This window comes from Protopterus annectens, chromosome 5.part0, assembly GCF_019279795.1.
Source record: "Protopterus annectens isolate FY-2018-M chromosome 5.part0, PAN1.0, whole genome shotgun sequence".
In the NCBI taxonomy this organism is placed as follows: Eukaryota; Metazoa; Chordata; order Ceratodontiformes; family Protopteridae; genus Protopterus; species Protopterus annectens.
The window spans coordinates 995219065-995236558 of NC_056735.1; the positions used below are offsets into that span (position 1 = coordinate 995219065).

The 17494-nt window shown below is 42.0% G+C and overlaps 1 protein-coding gene across 1 annotated transcript in view; it reads left to right on the forward strand.

Moving 5' to 3' along the window:
* ERBB2 (erb-b2 receptor tyrosine kinase 2) overlaps nucleotides 1–17494 on the forward strand; it is a 2110185-nt gene that overhangs the window by 1495729 nt on the left and 596962 nt on the right. The gene's annotated exons all lie outside the window — the stretch shown is intronic.

Below are 17494 nucleotides of genomic sequence, written 5' to 3' on the forward strand. Positions count from 1 at the left end.
GTCCTAGGGCTGATCCAGAAACTATTACTCAAGGCCCCAAAGGTGTTAGGGCTTCTGTGGTTAAGAATCCAGTTCCTCTGGACAAGGATGCTAGGGCCCTGGATAGGTGGGGTAAAAAACTGTATACCTCTTCTACTTTGGCTATGAGAGCTTTAAATTGTCAGTTTCATATGCTCAGGTATCAAAATTATTTACTGGGCCAATTGAAATGTAAAGTATAAGCTTTAGCTGAAGGTATTGAATGTAAGGAGCTTCAGGATTTAGTGCATGCTTCAGACCAAGTTGGTAAGCATTCTTTGCAGTGTGGTTTTGATGCTTTACAGGCTTCTTCCAGGGTGGCTGCTACTAGTTCAGTTGTTCGCAGGCATGCCTGGCTTAAAGATCAGACCTTGTCAGAGCATGTTAAGGCTCGAATTATGGATGCTCCTCTGCAATCTGATGTTCTTTTTGGCCCTCCAGTAGAGTCAGTTTTGAAAAAATGGAGGAAAAAGCTAAGTCTATGCAGACGGTTAAGGACTTTTTACAGGTCCAGCCCCCTAAGTTCAGTAGAAATTGGCCTGCTAAGGGATGGTCTTTCCCCTCTTCGGATTATCAATCTAGGGGCAGGTTGAGGCGAGGTAGAGGTAGGGCTTCCTCTCAGGGCCCTGTTACTTCTAGGACTTTGAGTTCTTCTACCCTTTCTGCTGGGGAGGGCAGGGGTCAGTCCTTTCGGAAACAGACCCAATGACCTGTGTCTTCAGCTGCCGGACTCTGCCTTGCTGGCAGCTCCTCTAGGAGGAAAACTGGGACTTTTCAAAAGGAATTGGCATTTGGTTACCCAAGACAAATGGGTATTGGACATAATAAATCGAGGCTACAAATTTTATTTTCACACATTCCCTCCTTTCAAAGGTATGTCGGATGTGCCTCATCAGCAAAGACTGGAAGCACAGGCACAAATTTCTTCTCTGCTTCAGTTGGGAGCAATACAGGAAGTACCTTCTGCAGAAAGGGGCACAGGGTTTTATTCCGTCTTTTCTTAGTGCCAAAGAAAGGAAATACTTGGAGACCAATTCTGGATTTGTCCATTCTAAACACCTTTCTGGAAATTCCAAAATTCAAGATGTTAACACTGCAACAGCTGTTACCTATGTTGGGCAAAGATCACTGGATGGTGACTCTGGATCTCAAAGAAGCCTATCTTCACATTCCTATCAGGCCCAGTTGCAGGAAATTCCTGAGATTTCGGAATGGGAATTTGCATTATCAGTTCTCTGCATTGCCCTTTGGCTTGTCTACTGCCCAGGGTATTCACAAAAGTCCTGGCTTCAGTAATAGCTTTTCTCAGACTAAAAGGAATTCAAATTTATCCTTATCTGGACGACTGTTTGATTCTGGCTCAAGGCAAGCACGAACTTCTTCAACATCTGCAGTATGTAATGACAGTTTTAAGATGCCTAGGGTATTCTGTGAACGAAATAAAGTCCAGTCTAGTACCCTCACAAGAGATGTGTTTTCTGGGTGTAAGACTGAACACAGCTGCTCAGATGGCATTTCTTACCCCGGACAAACAAAGAAATCTTCACCTATACTTCCAACAGTTATCAGTAATGTCCAGGCTGACTGCAAGGACAGTCCTTCAAGCCTTGGGGTTCATGGCATCTTGCATTCTAGTACTTCCCAATGCCAAACTGCATATGAGGAAGCTGCAATGGTATCTCGAAAGCGTTTGGACTCAACACAGCCACGATTTGGATACTGTCATTCGGATTCTGCCTTGCATTCAGAAAGAATTTGTGTGGTGGGCTCAGGAATGTCACCTAAACAAGGGACTCTCTGTGACCCAACCAGAGGCAAGTCAGATATTAACGACAGATGCCTCGGAGTCAGCCTGGGGAGCTCATTTCACAGGAAAATGGATTCAAGACCTTTGGCCCCCAGAGCTACTTCACTTGCATATCAACATGAAAGAGATGCTAGCAGTTCAATTTGCTTTGGAAGCATTCAAGGGCCTACTTCAACCAGGACTGGTGTTGATTCGAACAGACAACACAACTGTCATGTGGTACATCAACAAGCAGGGGGGAACTCCTTCTTACCCTCTTTGCAGACAAGCAATGCTGTTATGGGAAACTGCTTTAAATCTGCACATCACTCTTCGAGCACAGTTTCTGCCAGGAGCACAAAATTCTTTAGCAGATGTTCTGAGCAGACAGATTGTGGATCCTCACGAATGGAAGTTGGACCCTCAGGTATTTCTTCAGTTGACCATGGCTTGGGGAACTCCAGACATAGATCTGTTCGCTTCTCCTCTGCATTTCCAACTGCCACTGTTTTGCACAAGGCTGTTTCATCCAACAGCCTGGAAAATAGATGCACTATCCTTCAGTTGGAGCAACCTTCACGTGTATGCTTTTCCTCCCTTGCCTCTTCTTCCAAAGGTACTGTTGAAAGTCAGGAGGGACAAACCTTGCATGATCCTTATAGCACCGGAGTGGCCTCGTCAGCATTGGTACCCTCTGTTGAGGAGCTTAATTCATGGGACACCTTGGCCATTACCACAGATTCCTCACTTATTGTCTCAGGAAAACAATCATTTTCTCAATGTCAGGGTGCAATCCCTACACCTGACAGCATGGCACATTCTGTTTTAAAGAAGGAGGGCCTTCAGCTCCCTCAACAAGTTTTGGATGTTATTTTGGAAGCCAGGCGACCTAGTACTCGAAAGGTTTATGCTGATAAATGGAAGAGATTTTTTCTTTGGAGTTCAGCTAAAGGCTTTGATGTCAAATTGCCTAATTTGAGTTGTACATTGCAATATTTGACTGTATTATTGGACAAGAGTTTGTCCTTCTCTTCTGTAAAAGTGCATGCTGCAGCTATTTCTGCTCACTATGATTGTGACCCTCCTTTGTTTTCACATCCATTGGTTAAACAGTTTCTTAGAGGGGCAAAGAATATAAGACCCCCACGAAGAGCTCCTACTCCTGCCTGGGATCTTAATTTTGTTTTGGAAAAGCTGACTCTGCCTCCTTTTGAACCTGCAGCTACAGTTGAATTGAAGTTGTTGTCTTGGAAGACTGCTTTTTTGTTGGCTGTTACTTCTGCTAGAAGGGTATCTGAATTACAGGCCCTCATGGCAGTGGAACCTTTTCTGATTTTTCACAATGACAGAGTTTCCTTACGTACTAATCCTACTTTTATGCCTAAAGTGATTTCTAATGTGGCATTGAACCAATCTATACATTTGCCTACTTTTTATGCTAGCCCCCAAAATAAAGGGGAAAAAGTTTTGCATTCTTTGGATGTACATAGGCAGTTAAGGTATTATTTGAGCAGAACCAAAGAGTTCAGAAGATCTCAACAATTATTTGTTTCTTTTGCTTTGACTTCACAAGGGAAAGCTGTCTCGAAACAAACTATTTCCAAGTGGATTGGCCATTGTATTGCTTTTTGTTACTCTCATCATGGAAAGGATGTTCCAGTTGGGATCAGGCCTCATTCTACTAGGGCTACGGCCACCTCTACTGCTTTTTTGAGAGGGGTAGCTACTAAAGACATTCTAGAGGCAGCTACTTGGAGTTCTGTACATACCTTTACAAAGCATTATCATTTACCTCTTTATTCTAGGTCTAGGGCTGGGTTTGCCACTGCAATCTTACAGGGCATGTTAGCAGCTCCTAATGCTATTTAGTTGGCCAGCCTCCCTTTTTTTCCGTTGCTCTGGGATTCTACCCATATGTAAGGACTGCAGCAATGGGAGACGAAGAACATAGTACAGTTTTGTACCTACCATAAATGTAGATGTTCGAGGATCTCCATTGCTGCAGTCCAATTTTCCCTCCCTCCTTCCCCCTTTTTAGGTTGGGTTTTGGGTGGTGTTTTTTGCATTCTGGCGTCTGAGGCAAGAAAGACTGAGTATATGGCATCAGTCATGCGCATTTGTACTGGCACGTACTGACGTCAGTCTCGGGCGCCGATGACCGACGCCGGTTCTAGCCCTTTGGTATTCGGGCCGATTGTGGACAGCGGAATACCCATATGTAAGGACTGCAGCAATGGAGATCCTCGAACATCTACATTTATGGTAGGTACAAAACTGTACTTTTCTTCTTTTGCACAGTTATTTACCTGTTGTCTACAGTGTGTGTGTGTGTGTGTGAGAACTTCTTTCAGGGCTATGGCTGCTGGTATTGGTTTAAGGAAGTTTGAATGGCTGCATTCCCAGAACCTTCCAAATGCTGTTATAAATGAGATTTTAAATTTTCCCTTGGATAGAGATTTAGTGTTTGGCCTCTCATGCAGAGGTGATCAGAAACTGTGATGAAAGGGGCATGATGATCCAGGGAATATCTAGATTTTTCAGCTGTCCTTTTTCAAATTGTCCAAGGGATTTTATTTCCCCTCTACCATTTTTGTCAGAAAATAGAATGAACAGTCTCAGCTCAGGTAAACGGACATTTAAGGAGGAGTATCAAGGGAGTTCCAAAAATAAGTTTCTAACCTTCTAAAACCAAGGACAGCCCAATATGTCTGAATGACGTTTCAAGACACCTTTTCACTCACTCACTCCCTGGCCCCCTTTTTCTTCCAGAAAGTCTTAATCTCTATTTCCTCTTTGGCAACAGATTTCTTCAGACAAATGGGTTCTGAATATCATTCATGAAGATTACAGATGACAGTGGGAGGAAATTCTTTCTTTCCAGAGAGTCACATCTTCCAGACCAGACTGTTTCATTTTCACTTGTTCTTTATAACATGCCGTCCCAAGGACTGATAGAACCAGTTCCTCTGCCCAAATTGGGAAGGGTTTTTTTATTCAAGGTGCTGGTGCCAAAGAAAGAAAATGCTTGGAGACCAGTTCTGAGTCATTCTTTCCTAAACATGTTTGTGGTAGTGCCTTAATTTAAAAGGATGTCAATTCACAACCTATTATCTCTTAATCCTTTTTCAAGTTTCCTGGTAACACTAGAGTTATGATATCCGTATCATATCTCTAGTCATCCAGACATCAGATGTTTCTTAAAATTTTGTATGTCTGGATCACATTATCAGTTCTCTGCCTTACCCTTTGGTCTGTCCACCATGCCAAGAGTGTTCACAATGTGTCTGGCTTGAGTTGCATCTCATTGCAGGCTACAAGGTATTCACATTTTCCATAATTAAGACAACTTGCTTATCTTTGCAGCATTTTGTTCAGGGTTTCTTACACAAACTGAGATTCCAGGAAGACAGTCAAAAGTCTTTCTTGACTCCCTCACACCTCATTTCAAAGAGTTTTTTTCTTTCACAAGAAAAAGAATAGATCCTTATTTAGATCTGTTTCCAATGTTTTCCACTCAGACTTCGGTCACTATGAGGGGAATACCTTGGGATTTTGGGTCTCATGGCATCTGTGATTCTCATGATAGCCCTGACAAGACTCCACATGAGAAAGATGCAGTGGTATCTGAAATCTTTTTGGTCCTAGCATCAGCACCCTTTATATTTTCAAATTCCAGTGCTGGGGTTTGTCAGAAGAGAAAATGTTTGGTGCAGACAACAGATATCCTTAAATCTAGGTCTGCCTTTCTCCCTTCCTGTTCCAAAGCAGTCCGTCACTACTGTCGCTTCAGACTTTGCTTGAGGAGCAGTTTCAGTATGGATTAAAGGGCGGCGGAGTGGGACACCAAGGACAAATGCCACTACATACATATCTCAGAAATGCTTGCCCTGTTCAAGGTACTCAACTCTCTTAACCTTCTTTGGACCCCTGGACTTCTTCAAAGTGATTTCAGACAATGTCATATTCATATGGTACATCGACAGTCAAGAGAGAACCAGATCATACCCCTTTTGCAGACTATCCATGTTAGCTTAGGGTATAATTTCACAGCACAGTCTCACTCTACAGGCATCCTTCATTCTATCAGAGCAAAACTGTGTGGCAAACAAGCTGAGCAAGTCTAGGACAGACCTACACGAATGGAAACTAGATTAGGAGGTGGTCCACCATTTAATTCATCTTTGGGGAGTTTCTCAAGTAGACCTTTTTGCCTCCTCATTGAACAATCAACTGTCAAAATTCTGTCTCAGGACTGTGTGCAAGAAGGCCTGGAAGACAGACACCTTTTTTCCTCTGGACAGGAATATTCCTTTATGCTGTTCCATCCTTTCCACTTGTATCCAGTGTACTTCTGAAGATTCAGAAGGAATCCCCCCAAGATCATTGTTGTGACTCCCTTCTGGCCTAGGCAACTGTGGTTCTCCCTTCTTTTGGAAATAACTAGGGGAAATTACCACAAGCTTCTTCACAGAATGGATCTACTCACACAAGAACAGGGGTGTTTGATGTACTCTGATATCACTCATTTTCAGTTAACTGCCTGGATGATAAAGGCTGAAGGCACCTGTTTACTGAGCACATATGGCAGGTACTAATGGAGGTAAGAAAGTCTGCTACTAGAAAATCTTATTTTAGAAAATGGAAACGTTTTTCTAGTTCGCGCAAACAACATAACCAGCTCCCATTCACAGCTATTTTTTCTCTGGTTTTGTGTGTTATTGTCTTGTGGCCTTTCTTATTCTTCTGTCATTGTTCATTTCAGTATGTCTGTCCATAGATCATTCTCTTTCAAGGCAGTCTCAACTCAGTATGTTCTTGAAAGGGGGTTGCATAACAGGCCATCAAGTAAACCAGAGGCCCCTCCTTGGGATCTTAACTTTCTGTTAGAGAAGCTAAAACTTGCTTCATTTGAACCATCTAATCTGTCTGACTTGAGGTTCTTAACATGGAAAAAAGTTTTACTGAGTGCTTTGACTTCTGCAAGAAGGACATCTGCGTTGCAAGATCTTATGGTGGGTCAACCCTACCACATTTTTCATAGGGACAAGGTTTCTTTAAGAACTAATCCTTCTTTCATGCCTAAAGTAGTATCCAGCTTTCCTTTAAGCCAAACTATCCATCTCCCCAGCTTCTTTACTGAATCTAAAAGTGAGAGAGAAAGGATACTTCATACCTTGGATGTCCACAGGCAACTCGGGTACTATCTGGACAGAACTAAATCTCTCAGATTATTGTATCAGTTGTTTAGTTCTTGTGACGGTAAGATGAAGGAACATTCTGTGTCAAAACAGACTGTTGCCAAATGGCTGGCTAAGGCTATTAACATTTGTTATACTTTCCATAACAAATCTATTCTAGATATGGTTAAGGCCCTCTTTACCAGGATCTTTGCTTTATCTATGATGTTTTAGACAGGATTGGATGCTGGAAATATTCTAGAAGCTGCTACTTGGTCCTTTGTACATACTTTTACAATGCACTATACGCTTGATTCCTTTTCTAGGTCCAGATGAAGCTTTGTTAGGCCCATTCTCCAAGGATTCATGGACTCATCTCCTTCTACCTTCCAAATGTGGTTAGATATGGTAATCTACCCTTATAGCTAAGGCTACTACAGCAATGACCAATATCATGAACATAGTACAGTTGTATAATCTGAATTTACAGTAACAGTAGATGTTAGAATGATCACTGCTGCAGTAGCCATTCCCTCCCTCCATCCCCTTATTTTTTGTGTGTTTTTTATGTCAGTGTGTGGACATTTATTTTTGTTGTTCCTAGCATTATCCCTTTAGGCTCAACCTCCTTCTGTCTGTTGGTAGGAAAGCTCTGAAGGGTTTCATGCCCAAACTTGTCTTTTAGTCACCTCAGCTTGGGCTGCTTGACAGTTTGGACTTTTGTGGTAGGTGCCCTGCAGCTTTGGAAGCTGTATGGATGTTGTATCCTTGGCAGGATATAACCCATGTAGCTAAGACTACTGCAGCACTGATCATTTGAACATGTACTTTTATGGTAAGTTCAGTTTACACAGCTGTACTTTTGATGTCTTTCCAGCGTATAATATACACAGAAGATAACTTCTTGTTTTCTATGTGAAACCTCATCTTCTGTATGCCAGTATTCTGCCTACCTTCTTTGTAATTTTGTCGCATTCATTGCTTACCTTCGGCTCTTTTGGTACGAGTACTGCTGAATAATTTTTGCTTTCATTGTTGCTATTGTTTCCCTTCCAGCTGCTTAATCACGTTGAAGGTTATTGTCTGTTAGATGCATTACTTTGCAGTTTTACTTGGAATTTGCTTTGGAATGTTTAAGATCATTCCAAAACTTGCCAAATCCATTTCTGTTATTCCTCTACTTTCTCTGTCAGCACTTTTGTATGTCAATGTAAAGGCATTTTCCTTTAGGACATCTTTTCACTTTAACTTACATGATCTGCACATTGACAGAATCTTTATCAAGCTATTTAATTTCAGGAAGAAAAACAACCTTATTTTCTTTAAATTATTAGAACTATTCTGGCAGCCAGACTTATTTTCCTTGTTGGCTTTTTCTTATGATTTGAAGAAGGGGCGTGGTGTTTTCTGGCAGGGTTCTAATTTTTTGTCACTATGGAAAGGAACTTAGGATATCTTCTATCCTTAAAAGATGGAGATGGTTACGTAATTTAAAATTGATTCAGAACATACCAGTGCTTGTTTTCTGCTCATTGCCTTGAGTCTTCAGCTGATCTGTGTATCCATATTGTTTTGTTTTATATATATATATATATATATACACACACACTCATATATATATATATATATATATATATATATATATATATATATATATATATATATATACACACACACACACACATATATATATATATATATATATATATATATATTATATATATATATATATATATAGATAGATAGATAGATATATATATATATAGCTTTACCCAGCACATCCATTTCTCACCTACCCTCAAGAAGACACTTCCATAAGTGCCAGGTCTTAACAGGAATTTAAGGCTGGCATTTAGCTCAGATCTTTGGAGTTCAGCAGTTTGAATACTGCTATAACCAAATATTAAGTTATAAAGATGATGGTCATATACTTCTCTTAACATGAACTGTAAGGAGATATTAGTGTCATCTCTTCTATCTTGATGGCCAGGGGGTAGCAGCGTTGTAGTACTATCCGTACTTATATATTAGAGACAGAAGCATTGTCTCTTCACTGCACCTGCAGATTATATAATCAGGTGTATGAACTGCTGCCGTAAGTTTCCCAGTCACAGCAGGTTTAGAAACAAGCCATTGTAGTCAGTAGCCATTACGGTATACACAAGCATATTTTGGCATGTGATTCTCATAACACACATGCACAGATGCTCATTTCCATACACCCACTCAGAGTAAGGAAAGCTGCTGGTTACTTTCACATGTGCATCTTTCTCTATTAATACACTTCTAAAACACACAGCTCTTCTTGCTGTTACAGTTGTAGGCTACCACCAACTGAAACTGGATAAAATTACTTAAAACTACAGATGATTTAGAGAAAAACTGCACAAGTTAATGTACTGATGTCCTTCAAGGATGCATCTGCAGTCCTAACATATGGGTTGTCCTGCCTCAGGCAGCCCTTCGGTCGGCCAGATTCCAAAGTCTGGGTCTGGCCTCGGCTGATGTCGCACTTCACCCGACGTCATAGCTGCTGTCAATTGGGTATAAAGGCATCAGCCGACGTCATTTTCCTCAGTCTTTCTTGCCGCGCGGTGCCCGAAGCAGAAGCTGTTCGCAAGTGCCGGTCGGTCAGAACCAGAGATTACTACTACCGAAGACTTCTAAAAAGCTAAGTACCCCGTTGGGGACTCTTTCTTGCCTCAGCCGATGTCAGAAAAAGTAAATAACTGTTTAACTTGTGGGAAACAAATACCTCATAAGGATTTCCACTCTTACTGCCTACATTGCTTAGGCCCAGGCCACGACGTAGCAGCTTGTCTAGCCTGTGCTTCCTTCAACCGACGAACACTTAGGCGTCAGTCGGAGTTTGCAGAGGAGTTTTTCGGCTCCGCTTTTGCTTACAACATGCCGTCGGAGACTCCGACTTCACAATTAACTAAAAAGTGTAAGGAAAAGGACCGACACTCGCGGTCCGCGGTTTCGGCCGAAACCACGGTTAAGCCAACCGTGAGTGTCTCGGTTTCGGCTGAAACCGAGTCCACGGTTCTTCCTTCGGCCGAAAGCATGCCTCCTACAGCCGAGGCCTCACACAGCATGGCTGAATCTGCTACTGAAATTCCATCTGCTGTTGCACGTTCTCAGGATTTATCAGATACTATTCCTTTAGACATATCTACTCCTGCACGTGGAGCTGCTAGGCCCCCTGCATCTATGTCTATCAAGGCTTTTTCTAGGGCTAAAGCAGCTAAATCTTCTAAGGCCTTGCCTACTAAAACCCCCTCACACAGGCCTACCTCTAGTTCCCAAATGCTCAGCCTGGCAGAGGATCTCATTTCTTTGATCAGGGGATCCCAACCTCACCCTGACAGGGCCTCTCATCCCCCTCCAGAGAAGAGGCCTAGAGCAGAGCCCCTGAGCCAGTTTCAACAGATTATTCCTCGGATGATTCAGAAAACTCAAATCCTCCAGAAGGCCCTTATTCTCCATATGAGGACTCTGATGCAGAAGACTCCATTCCTTCTGCCTCTCCTCCTGAGGAATTTTCTTTTGGGGAAACCTTGCATGCTATGAGAGAGCAATTTCAATGGCAGGGCCAGGATTTTTCAGATTCAAGGAAAAGGCTAAGGACCTTTTTACATTTACCACAGCATAGGCCTTTAGCCATTCCTCCAGTACTAACAGTTGTAGATGATGCATTTAATGATGCTTGTACTGCCCCTGACTCTCTTCCCCCGGCCCCTGCTAAGCCCGACAGATACTACAGGGTCCCGGACACACACTATCACTTGTATAAGGCTCCTATTGCAGATCCTGAAACTATTTCACAGGGCCCCAAAGCTGTAGCAGCTGTCTCTGCCAAAAACCCCCTCCCCTCTGAAAGAGAATCTAGAGCATTAGAGAGATGGGGTAAAAAATTTTATACTTCTGCTACTCTTTTGGCTAGGGCCTTAAACTGTCAATTCCACATGATTCAGTATCAGGAATTTTTGTTAGATCAGCTAAATAAAAAACTGTCTTCCCCTAAACCTATAGACCATAAGTCCCTTCAGGATTTGGTACACAACACTCAGCAGGTCAGTAATCATTCCTTAAAATGCGGCTATGATGCACTGGAGGCTTCCTTTAGATCAGCTATGACTGGTACAGTGATCAGAAGGCATGCATGGTTAAAAGAGCAATCCTTACCAGACCATGTGAAGTCCAAGCTCCTAGATGCTCCCATGGAGAAACAAAGTTTGTTTGGCTCCCCTGCACAGCAAGTGTTAAAGAAGGTGGAGGAAAAAGCAAAATCTGTCCAAACAGTCAAGGATTTCTTACAGGTCCAGCCTCCGAGGTTTAGTAGAAATTGGCCTTCGAAGAATTGGTCCTTTCCAGACACCTCCAGAGCACAGAGAGGCAGAAATAGGCGCCCAAGAGGAAGAGGTCAATCCAGAGGTGCCTACAGGGGACGTCAGTGGCAGCCTAATAACCAGAGAAGTACTGCCACAGATCCAGCTACCACCACTTCCACAGGACAGTCACAATGACTTGGCTCTGATACCGCCTACCAGGGAACAACTGGAAGCACCCTTAGGCGGAAAGCTAGCCTTATTTTCAGTAAACCGGCATTGCATTACAGGAGACAAATGGATTTTACAGACAATAGACAAAGGCTACAGGTTCCACTTCCATACTCTACCAAGAAAAAGAGGAATGCCAAACCTACCACCAAACCAAAAAACAAACGCTCTAGGACAAATCCACCACTTACTAAGGATGAGAGCTATAGAAAAGGTACCGTCTATGGAACAAGGACAAGGATTTTACTCCAGACTTTTCCTGGTACCAAGAAAAGAAAACCAATGGAGACCAATTCACGACCTGTCCGCTTTGAACACATATCTCATTGTTCCAAAATTCAAAATGCTGACCCTACAGCAACTTCTTCCCATGCTGGGCAAGGAGTCTTGGCTGGTGACTCTAGATCTCAAGGAGGCATACCTGCACGTCCCTATACGACCAGATTGCAGAAGATACCTCAGATTTCTTGCAGGATCAGAGCATTATCCATTCTCAGCATTGCCCTTTGGCTTATCTACTGCGCCCAGAGTATTCACGAAATGCCTGGCATCAGTAATTGCTCATTGCAGGCTTCAGGGAATTCAAATTTATCCATACCTGGACGACTGCCTGATACAAGCGGACAACAAGATCAAATTAACAAAAGATTTGGAAAAGGTTATTCATCTACTGCAAGCCCTGGGATACACAGTCAACATAAAAAAGTCAAGGCTGGTACCATCCCAAAGGATAACATTCTTGGGTGCAGAACTGGACACATCAAATCAAATGGCATTTCTCACAGCAGAAAAGCAAAAGCAACTACCACTCTATTTCATGGCATTAACAACGCAGAACCAGCTTACAGCAAGGAAAGTCCTGCAAGCCCTGGGTTACATGGCATCCTGCATAATATTGATTCCACATGCCAGACTGCATATGAGGAAGTTGCAATGGTACCTAAGGAATTTATGGTCTCAGCACAAGCACAGCCTAGAAACCCAAATTCCAATAATTCCATGCTTGAAGCAAGAATTCCTGTGGTGGGCTCAGGCCTGTCAGTTGAACAGAGGACTGCCTTTCCACAACCCTCACCCAAGCCAGACTATCACCACGGACGCCTCAGACCTCGGTTGGGGGGCTCACATGGTGGACAAGTGTATACAAGGCCTATGGACACAAGACCAGCTGAACCTACACATAAATCAAAAAGAGATGCTGGCAGTGAAACAAGCAATTCAGACATTCAGACCGTTTCTTCAACAGGGTCATTTGCTGATAAGGACGGACAACACCACAGTCATGTGGTATATCAACAAACAGGGAGGCACGCACTCATATCCTCTATGCCGGATGGCAATGGACCTGTGGAATGTGGCCCTGAACCTCAACATTCAGCTCCAGGCCATATTTGTGCCAGGAAAAGAAAATATACTAGCAGACACCTTAAGCAGAACTACCACGGATGCCCACGAATGGATGCTGCATCCAGACATCTTCAAATCCATTACAAAGAAATGGGGGCTACCAGAAATAGACCTGTTCGCATCCCCACACAACCACCAATTGAGGAAATTCTGCACAAGGACATACCACCCTCTTGCTTGGAAGGTGGACTCCCTATCCTTCAGTTGGGAAAACCTGACAGCATATGCATTCCCACCTCTTCCTTTGATGAGCAAAGTGCTACTGAAGATCAAAGAAGATCACCCAAGGATCATCCTGATAGCTCCAGACTGGCCGAGGCAGCATTGGTACCCGCTACTGAGGAGTATGTCTCGGGCACACGCATGGCCTCTACCTCTAGTTCCTTTACTGCTAACACAGAACAACTTCAAGATCCTGCATCCAAACTTGAAAACTCTGCAGCTAGCTGCTTGGAATATTACATAAAACAAAATAACCCAGATTTATCTCAGAGGGTTAAAGACATTATCCTGGAGGCTCGCAGACCCTCCACAAGGAAAACTTATTCAGCCAAATGGAAAAGATACCTCATTTGGAGTGCAGCAAAAGGAGAAAATGTATCATTAGCAAACATAGCTAACATCCTGGAATATTTAGCAGAACTTTTCCATAATGGCCTGTCTTACTCCTCCATTAAGATTCATGCATCAGCAATTTCAGCAGAATACAACATGGATCCTCCAGTCTTCTCTCATCCTCTACTCAGGCAGTTTCTGAGAGGAATTAAAATGTAAAGCCTCCAAGGAAGCCACCTTTGCCTACATGGGACCTTAACTTTGTGCTGGAAAAGTTAACACTTCCCCCTTTTGAACCAGCAGCGACAGCAGAATTACAGTTCTTATCTTGGAAAACTGCTTTCCTGCTTGCAATCACTTCAGCAAGAAGGGTTTCTGAATTACAGGCATTAATGGCAGTACAGCCCTTCCTTATCTTCCATCAGGATAGAGTGTCCTTGAGAACTAACCCTACTTTTATGCCAAAGGTCGTCTCCAGGGTATCATTGAACCAAGCAATCCACCTACCAACATTCTTCCCCAACCCACAGAATAGGGGGGAAAGACTACTACATACCTTGGATGTGCACAGGCAATTGCGCTACTATCTGGACAGAACCAAGAACAATAGAAAAACTGACCAGCTTCTGGTAGCATATGCAACAGGAATGGAAGGAAAAGCAATTTCAAAACAGACAATCTCAAAATGGATAGGAAATTGCATTAGATTTTGTTACTCTTTTCATGGAAAAACAACTCCAGAAAACATCAGACCTCACTCCACAAGGGCTACAGCCACTACTACAGCTTTCTTACGAGGAGTGGCTACCAAAGACATTTTAGAGGCTGCTACTTGGAGCTCCGTGCATACATTTGCCAAGCATTATAATCTACCTTTATACTCCAGATCCCGAGCAGGTTTTGCAACTGCTGTTTTGCAAGGGATCTTAACTACACCATAATCATCTTAGTGCCTCCTCCCCCAGTTTGGCTATGGTATTCTACCCATATGTTAGGACTGCAGATGCATCCTTGAAGGACATAGTACAGTTTTGTACCTACCATAAATGTAGATGTCCGAGAGGTATGCATCTGCAGTCAGGATTACCCACCCTCCTTCCCCTCTGTGGTACTCCTAGGGTATTTGCCCATCTTGTAGCTAGCTGGGGGAATCTATTATGGTGTATTTGTTTGTATATATGTATATACATGTTTATTTTTGTTTGCTCTCCACTGTTTGGAATCATTTGCATTTATCCAAATTTAGCCTTCCTAGAGGGCACCTGGCATCTGGGGCAAGAAACACTGAGGAAAATGGCGTTGGCTGATGCCTTTATACCCAATTGACAGCAGCTATGACGTCGGGTGAAGTGCGACATCAGCCGAGGCCAGACCCAGACTTTGGAATCCAGCTGACCAAAGGGCTGCCTGATGCAGGACAACCCATATGTTAGGACTGCAGATGCATACCTCTCGGACATCTACATTTATGGTAGGTACAAAACTGTACTTTTATCCTAACTAAAAAAAAGTAAAAAAATAAATCACCGAACCTGCTTCATTTGATTTTACTTAAAACATTCATTCAGATACAACTACCTTTCTTTTTTCCCGCCAACATCTTTATTTAATTTCCACGTGACAAAGGTAATCTTACATTTATATAAATGAAAAACATACAAAATGAAATCACTTTAGTTGTAAACAGTTTACATCACAGACACCATTGAAACAACTGTAGTTGTAAACCTTACTAATCACTTATAAACATTCTAGTCATTGTCAGTTAAGCATTATATAGCTCATTCAAATCCTGCTGCTTAAACCTCATTCCTGTTCTGCATATACTTTTCCCACAATTCCCATTTTTTTCTATGTAATTTGCTCCTTCCCTTTTCTAAAGATCCCAGTTCTAGTTGTTTTATCTCAGTTGCTATATTCACTACTTCTAGTAAAGTTGACCTAGACTTTGATTTCCATTTTCTAGTAATTGCTTTTTTGGCAGCCACCATAATTAGACTCAGCAAGCCTTTACTATGTCTAGGCATTTCTGATTCTGTAGCATAACTCAAAAAAAAATCATCTCCCCAGTCAGTCCAATCTGCCCACCCAGCATCTCCAACAGAGCAGCCCACAGGGAATCCCAAAAGTCCGCCAGCTCATCACACACAAAATATGTTCCCAGCTACCTCTTTCTTGCCAATCACATTTCCAGCATTTGCTATCCACCTGAGGAAATGTTCTTTGGAGTCTGCTTGGGGTGTAAAAATACCTATGTAAACATTTCCAGGGAAAGATCCTAAATCTTCTAGACTTTATTGCATATTTATAAGATATACATATATCCCCCATTGATTCTTTGTGAATTGCTTATCCAGTCTCTCTTCCCAATCCTTTCTAAGCTTTTCTGATTGATTCTTGTAATTATCATGCAGTATTTTATATGCTTTACTAATTATTTCTTTTTTAACAGCAGCTTCTGTTCTAGATTCTATTAAAACCTCTACCAGTGCTGGTCTTTCATTTAGGAGCCCCTTATTTCTTTCCCTTTGCCTTTACTCTGATATCAATCCTTGATAAGGAAGGCGATCTCTAACCTGCAGTCCAAATACATTTTTGGCCTCTTCCTATTCTATTACCTTTCTCTTTCTAGTTATTTGTTCACAGTACCTTGGTTCCTTTGCCAGTTTTCTCCAATAAATTCCAGCCCCTTTCTTGCCTATTAGTTGTATCCTTGACCACAGTCAGCCCTATCGGCAAAATCTCTTTTCTCCATTCTTGTGCTGGTTTGGTTCTTAGAATACTCCCTGCTATTTTATGAATATAATATTCTGTATGATTTTGGTTGTTCTCCTTAAGAGTCTGCATCCAGAATCCCAGTCTCTCCTTATTTCTTGAACTTCCTCCTTGTGTCATCATCATGCCTTTTCACCTTGAATTATAGTTTTCTGCCTGTGCTATGTATAAGAGCCTTAACTGTGTCGCTCAAAAATACCCCCTCAGATTAGGTAATCCTAGTCCACCTTGTTCTTTTGGTAGAATCAGTTTATCCCACTTGACCCTTGCTGTCTTCCCTTCCCAGATAAAATCCTTCTACTCTTTTTTAATTGCTGTCCACAATTTCTCCTCTGGTTGATAAAAGTATGCCTGACCTGTGTATAAGACTAAAGGGACTAAAAACATTTTAATAGCTTGTATCTTAGAATCCATATCCATATAACAAAACTTCCAGTTTTTCAATTTTTGTATTGTCATCTGTTTAGTCTCTTCCCACATACCCTTAGCTGCCACCGCAGAGTCATTTCTAATCCATACTCCTAAATACTTCATTTTATCATGTCCCCATAAATATGGATATTGTTGGACCAATTTGTGTGTGGGTACATAATTTATAGCTACTGCCTTTGTTTTAGCTTCATTAATTTTGTATCCTGAGAAGATTTGAAATCGTCTTAAAATGTTCCACAACACTGTAATTTCCCTTTCTGCTTTTGTCATGTATAGAATAATATCTTCTGCAAATAGAGCCAGCTTTTCCTGACTACCATACTAATTATATCCTTGAATTTCTGAGTCCCTTATTTTTTTTTTTTTTGCCAGTGGTTCTAAATGTAATGCAAACAACAAAGGGGAAAGTGGACAACCCTGCCTGGTTCCTCTACTCAAGCAGAAATTATCGGAGAGGATCCCACCCACTATAATTCATGCCTCCGATCCCTCATACATTCTTCTAATCAACCTTATAATTGCATCAGGGAAAGCAAATGTTTCCATTGTCCTGCTCATGAAGTCCCAGTCTACTCTGTCAAATGCTTTCTCTGCATCAAGACCCACCAAGAAAAGTGGTACTTTCTTACATTCTTCTTCCCTCTGGATCATCATTATTCTGTTAATATTGTCAAATGTTTGCCTCCCCTCCACAAAACCACAATGATCCACATCTATTAATTTTGGTATAACTTTTGCCATTCTTTTAGCCATTAGCCGAAAGAAGAAGACATAAACACTTT